This window comes from Apium graveolens, chromosome 9 (assembly GCF_009905375.1).
Source record: "Apium graveolens cultivar Ventura chromosome 9, ASM990537v1, whole genome shotgun sequence".
Classification (NCBI taxonomy): domain Eukaryota; kingdom Viridiplantae; phylum Streptophyta; class Magnoliopsida; order Apiales; family Apiaceae; genus Apium; species Apium graveolens.
Genome location: NC_133655.1, coordinates 78263856 through 78271102, shown reverse-complemented (window position 1 = coordinate 78271102; position 7247 = coordinate 78263856). Strand labels below are relative to the sequence as shown.

At 36.6% G+C, this 7247-nt stretch overlaps 1 non-coding gene across 1 annotated transcript; it reads left to right on the top strand.

Annotated features, from left to right (window-relative positions):
* Window positions 1-4556: 4556 nt before the first annotated feature.
* On the top strand, window positions 4557-4663 carry LOC141687657 (small nucleolar RNA R71). Its single transcript, XR_012561146.1, has one exon. It is a non-coding gene; the product is annotated as a small nucleolar RNA R71 (small nucleolar RNA).
* The last annotated feature ends 2584 nt before the right edge of the window (window positions 4664-7247 follow it).

Below are 7247 nucleotides of genomic sequence, written 5' to 3'. Positions count from 1 at the left end.
TGTTTATAGGTTATCAGACTCGTCTCGAGCCTTTCTCACCCCCAAGTCGCTCAGGCAAGTATTCTATCCGTTATACTGTTGTTGTGATGAATACACTTGTATATGCATTATCTTGCGATAGATGCATGTTGGTTATTTAGCAAATTCTTGCGATATATTGTAGCATGTGATATGGTATATATGCATGCCTGTTTCATATTCTTGAAATATATATCTGTTGGTTCAGTTGATAATACCTATGCTAGAGGATAGCGGTATCTTGCATATACCCTTAGTATAGGGACCCAAAGGTGAAAATATTTTCTAAAACCGGGAGTCGAGGATCCCGAGTAGATTTTGTATATATGGATATGGATATATATATATATATATATATATATATATATATATATGGTCATAGTTTTCAAAACTATTAATCGAATAAGGTTTATTCGATAACTTTAACTTTATTTTATTATTGAATATTATTTGAATATTCATTTGAGGATGTATGACTCCTTTATTTTATTTAATGAATATTATTTATAATATTCATTCGAGGTATTATGACTCAGCTTATTTTATTTATTGAATATTATTTGAATATTCATTTGAGGATCTATGACTCCGATTATTTGCTGAGATATATTCTTTATTTTATTAAAGAATAAGATGTCAATAATCAAACTTATTTTCGATTATTCAAATAAAGATAATACTTTCATATAAGTATAGCTTTGGTTAATTAATACTCGTTTCTAGTATAAATTTTAATACTTCTACTTCAATTATTTTTATAAAGACTATTCTTTATGGGAATATTATTTAATTAATAATATTCAGATATTTTCTAATATTCTGGGGACTGATTTACTTCATTAAATCAGCCCTACTCCAAACACTCTTTAATGTGTTTTCGAGTCTTCAAAATGATTTTTAAAAGTCAGAGCGGATCCCAAAACTCATTTTTATATTTAAGATCTTCCTTTTTAAAGGGGATTTAAATACTCGCTCAAAACCTGGGGAATCCGGCTCTGTGGTGTATTTTATATTCGCAACGAGGTTGCAGATTTGGTAAATGAATTGATTACTTGCCCAACGTTCGGGAAGTAAGCCCATCTCATTGAGTCAGCATAAGCGACAGGCCGGGGTACGGTCTATTATTGTGTAAGTGGCTGGGTGGCAGTCCATCAACGCGTGAGGGGACGGGGTACGGTCTAGCGCGAGGTCCTAATGCGGCCAGGGTGATGACCGGTGAGGAATTCATCCATCTACAGTAGAAAAGGTTACTTATTGGTATCTTTGCCTGATCAGCGAGATATCGGGTTTATGCCAAAATTCTTTTCCTTTCCAAAATTCATTGGATGTTTCAAACTCTGTTCATACTTTACATAACAGAGGTTTCAGGAAATGTTGAAAGGGGTATATATATGTGGATATATATATACCGGGACTAAATAAAGCATCTCATAACTTTTTCATTCAATAATCTTTCAAAGATTGAATCTATTCAAGTCTTAACTTGTGGTCTCATCTATGGGATGTTTTTCTTAAAACCTATAATACTTTGAACGGTGGCAGTTCAAGTAGCTTTATATATGATATAAGTGTGGTGAAGTATTGGCAACTTCATTCCTTGTTTTTACTTATATCTAGTAAGTAATTATCTTGCATATGATAGAGATGCTATCAAGTATCCATTTAGATACTTATATTATTGTTATCACTATACATATTATCTTGCGAGCTGTAAGGCTCACTCTTGCTTTATTTCTTCATCATACAACAACAGTTAGGAGAGATGGCCAGACTCCAGCAGACCCAGCGCAAGCGCGTGGGAAGCGTCCCGCGTCTTCCCGATGATGTTGTAGCTGTTATAGCTGCAGAGGTAGATCCATTGTAGTTTAGACCATCTACTTTTGAGAATCAAATTATGTATAATTATAACTTGTGGCAGATAATGGCAATTAACTGTAAATTATCAAGTAATCGTTTTGGGTTGTAATAACTTTTAAATTGTGGATTCAAAGACTTGTACTTATTTAAATTTCATCTCTGAGACTATAACGGGTTGTGGTGAGTGTTAGTGTGGGGTCACAGCATAAGGTTATTTATTAATTAAGTGAAGTGATATTGTGGAAAGAAAGACCGTGACGACCCGGATCCCCGACCCCGGATCTGGGGGTGTTACATGAACCGTGACTGCTGTGTGTGTTATTTTATTTTAGTAGTACATATAAGTACGAGTCGGGATTGTTATCGTTTGGGTAGAATTGGTATTGAAGATATGTCAAGCATACCCGGTGGCCTAACATAGGGTATCTCGACTTTGTAGGTTCTAGTTGAAGGACTTCAGAAGTGATATCAAACTAAAGATAACCTAGTGATCAGTCGACAAGCGCAACAAGGTTCCAAGCGAAGGATCCGAGCGTGAAAGTCAGATCCAGGATAGTCTAATAGTAAGGCGATAAAGCCGAGTGTCCAAGTCAGTTCAAGGTCAATCAGTGATAGTTGTAAAGCTCTGCAAGGAAAGTACCCCTGACCATTCTTTTATGATTCAGTACGTATGAATAGCTAAATATTTTATTCTCATAATAGAATAGAAATATTTTAAGTTACGTATCCCCTGTAGTTATAAATCATTGTTTTTAAACCTGTTTTGGGGAAAAGTAGCTTCGAAAGGTACCTATCTCGAATGAAATGATTGTGAACTGGATTTTTTTATGTGTGCTGTTGAAATGAATGATTTTGAAATGAGATATGTACAAGTGTTTTGAAAACTGGATAAAACGATCATATATGGGATACGTAGGGGCCAGAGTTGGCCTATTGAGGTGGTGTAAGAGGCTAATTCGGTTGCGCGCACCATATAACCGATTAGTCGAGCAGGTCAGAGACCTAGCTAGTCTCTGAGTTCCGGAACAGGTAAATGGGATGGCAGTTAGAGTCGTCTGGTGTTGATAACCTGATCAGCTGTCTCCACATATCCGTACGTATCTGATTTGGCTTTGTGGTTCTCGTAACAGAACAAGTAACTTATATAGTGGATTTGGAAATGAAAATGGCATGCTAGAATTAAACTCTGGTATTTGTACACAGCACACTACTACGCTTGTTTTGTTGAAAGCATGCTAGTTTTGAGTATCCAGTTTATGAATGTTTTACATATTTTGCAAACGAGCTATAATCTCTGTTCCTATCACTGCTTTATCATAAACTATTTTACATTTTATTCATATAGTGGTACTGCTGAGCAATTGATTGCTCACCCTTGCAGAATGTTTTTATATATGTATTGCAGATGACTAAGAGATTCTTCTGTGATAGTCGGGAAGAGTTCCAGTTCCCTCTGTGTCAAACTCCTCTGAGGTAGTTGTGTTGGACCAAGGATGGTCTGTTGAGTTTCTGTAGTAGGATAGCATTGTTCAGATTGTTGTTGTAAGTTGGTTTTGTATCAAAGATAACCTAAGTCATACTTAAACCTGGAAAAAGTCTTGGTAAAGGGGTTGTAGTTATATTATTAGGGATTTGAGTTGTATTATGATTGTTATTATTGTAATTAGTGACATCAACTCCTAACCCCGGGGTTGAGGTCGTCACATATTCAGCAGAATTTTTCTTCGTTTCCGCTTCGCCATCCTTCTAATCAGCTGTGTCATCAAAATTTATAATTTCTGGTACAGGGGCAGCGCGGGCGCGCCTGTATGGAGCGCGAGCGCGCTTGGCTTCTGCCAAAAATTTTCAGATTCTGATTTTTGATGGTTAGTGACCTTTCGAGACCTCAAAGTGATTGCTTTCAACTGTTCTTTAACTTCCCTCTTGTTGGGTTAGCTTCTATATTACTAGTAAGAGTTCCTTGTGGTCGATTCAGCATCGCATTAGCAATTTTTCCTATTTGATTCTCCAAAGTTTTGATCGAAACCGTTTCGCTTTTACACATTAGCCTCAATTCCTCCAATTTATATTTTTCATTAGCAGATTGACCGGAACTTCCATGAGATTGTTGTTGCAGTACCAGTTGCTGAAATTGTTGCCTTGGTGCATACTATTGTTGAAAACCAGGAGGGTTGAATGGCTTGGCTCCAAACTGCTGATAAGGCTGTTGTGGATCTTGCATACCACTCTGATTATTACTCCAACTGAAATTAGGATGGTTTTAGTTATTACGATGATAAGTGGCATGAATTGGTTGCTGTGGTCTTTGAAAATTGCTCACAAACTGTGATGACTCACTAGATATAGCACATTGATCTGTCACATGTGTACCTGCATAAAGCTCACAAATACTTGATATCTGATGAACTCCATAGTTGGTCAGAGAATCGACTTTCATAGTTAACGCCTTTGGCTGAACCACTATAGCCGTAGCTGTATCCACCTCCAGAATTCCTGCTATCTTGCCTTGTGGTAGTCTCTGAGTTTGGTTTTGATATTCATTAGCACCCATCATTTCAATTAGCTCATAAGCTTCCTCATAGCTCTTAGCCCATATGGCTCCACCTGATACTGCATCGAGCATGGGTCTCGACTGTGCTCCCAACCCATTATAGAAGCAATTGATTACCATCTAATCAGGCATTCCATCATGAGGACACTTCCTAAGCATCTCCTTGTAGAGCTCCCAAGATTCACATAAAGATTCTCCCGATTGCTGTGCAAATTGAGTAAGAGCATTCCTGATTGCAGCTGCTTTTTCCATAGGGAAGAATTTAGTAAGAAATTTCTGAGCAAGATCCTCCCGTATCGTAATAGAACCTGCTGGTAGAGAGTGCAACCAGCTCTTAGCTTTATCCCTCAGAGAAATTTGGAAAAGTCTCAGTTTCACAGCATCTTCCAAAACACCGTTGAACTTGAAGGTATCACAAATCTCAATGAAATCCCTAATGTGCATATTGGGATCTTCCGTTGGAGCACTACCAAACTGGACTGAATTCTATACCATTTGAATCATGCCAAGCTTGATTTTAAAGGTATTAGCTGCAATAGCTGGTCTGACAATGCTAGACTAAATGTCATTGATTTTTGGTTGAAAATAATCCTTCAATGCTTTCGTTTCTGCTGCTGGTTCTCCCATTACAATGATCACTTCCGTTTCTACTTCTTTTAGCATGTCCTTATGAGATTGAGAACGTGTTCGCATACACGCTCTCTCGAATACCTGAAACACACAAGCAAAGTAAAATTGGCAAGAGAAATAATTCTGAGTTAGCAAACTTTAACGACCATTGATGACAAGTACATAAACTAAATTTAACACTGATCCCCGGCAGCGGCGCCAAAAACTTGTTCGCATAAAAAAATGCAAGCGTACATGGTCACAAGTAGTACAAGATTAAGTTTAGTTTGTTCCCACGGAGATTGGTTTAATTCAGAATGTGCACTTATGCAACAATGTATGATTATTATTCACTGCTAAGACAAGTATCAAATTGAGTTTGATTATCTAAGAGTAATTATGCTAGAATGAATTAACTAAGAGATTATAATTAAGTTACTTATATGAAATAAAACATGGGATTCTAACTTCATTAAATACTTCGCTCAGAGTTTATGCATTTAATCATAATATATGATGGTTATGATAACTAAGCAGATAACAAAAAATTAGTACACGCTATATTTCAATATACGTGTACCCTACTATTCAGCATCCATAAATTAGATAGAAGCTGGGCAGACACCAATTATGTTTAGACCATATATGTCTATAAGATTTGTAAACATAACGGTTTAAGAATAAGTTATTTATTGAGATAGTTAAAATTACACTACGAATCATGCATGTTAAAACTTTCATAAACCTATGCTAGCATGGCAAGTTCTAAACCCATATATCCACTTTCTCATTCAATCGAGATTAACAATACAACTTAGATGTTAGCTACACATCTAAGAAGATTAAACACAACCATACTAAAAAATCAATAATTCATCACACACTGAAAACTTTAGGCAATCACCTATTAAACTCCATAAATAAATCAGTTAGAATACCATGATAACGATTAGTTCATAATCGAATGGCTCATCATCATCGGTTCGAATTAAAACATGATAGTAAAAAGGTTCTAAATACTATAAGAGAATATTAAATTATTAAGGTTTAGAAAACAAATCCAAAACAAGCATCCAAAGTATCTCCTAATTAGAAGAATACAAAAGAACGATGTAGAACTAAATCTTCTTCTTCATAGCCTTCTTGTGTGCTTTAGGTTTCTAGAGTTCTCCCTTTGTTCCCCTTGTTGTTTAATTCGTCTCTTTTTCTTTATTTATATGCTCCTGGTTGACTTGGCCGCTCAGAATTATCCAAAACGTACTAAAACCAGGATTCTGTCTGCCCGAGCTAGCACGGGCGCGCCTTTATGGAGCGCGGGCACGCTCTGCTTCTGGAGAATAGGGCACGGGAGCGCCTAAGTCAAGCACGGGAGCGCTTGGGTGCTGGAAAATTTCTGCAGATTTCTTGTTTCTCATTCTAATCTTCTCGCAAGAGCTCGAAGTTCAATTCCTGATCTCTTATCAACGTAAAAGCATATAGAAATCCCTTCATGCCTCCAACTAAAGCCCTGCACATACTCAACACAAATTGCATTAAAAACACCACATACTTGAGGTCAAATCATCAACTTAAGTTGATATGAAGTGTTTTAAATGGATATAAAATCCACTTATCAGTAGCCAATCTAGAAAAGGTAGAGAAAGAGGGAGAAGTGAAAGACAACAATAGCTGACTGTGACTAGAAAGCAAACTCTGACAGCCACAAATGCTGATGAAGACCAAGGTATTCTAGAGATAGTAGCTGGTGCTGAAGCAGGTCATTTTTTACAAACATTGAAGTTTAAAGGTAAAAAGACAACTCTGTTCTACAAGGATCCTAAAATACAAGCATTTGATTCTGAGGTGAGTAAAAAGATTTTTGAAAAGGAAAATCCAGGAGTTGATCTTGAACAATTAAGGCTTTTGGAAGAAGAATTCACTTTGAGACTAGTAACTGCTGATACTGTCTCACCATATGAAGATATTCCTGGACAAAGACCAACCAAAGGTGTAGTAATCAAGGAAATCAGCCAAACTGAATCCGAAGGACCTCTTCCAAGGTCTCAAGAAATATTAAATGTTGATAGGAGTTGTAAAGTAAATGAGAAGATTGGTGAAGAGTCTAAGTCCAAGTCTAAATTAAAATCCAAGAAAAAAATCAACATATACTAAAACTCAAATATTGATAGATCCAGTCTATTCAGTAAGTCAAGCTCATGATGATGCTGATGAA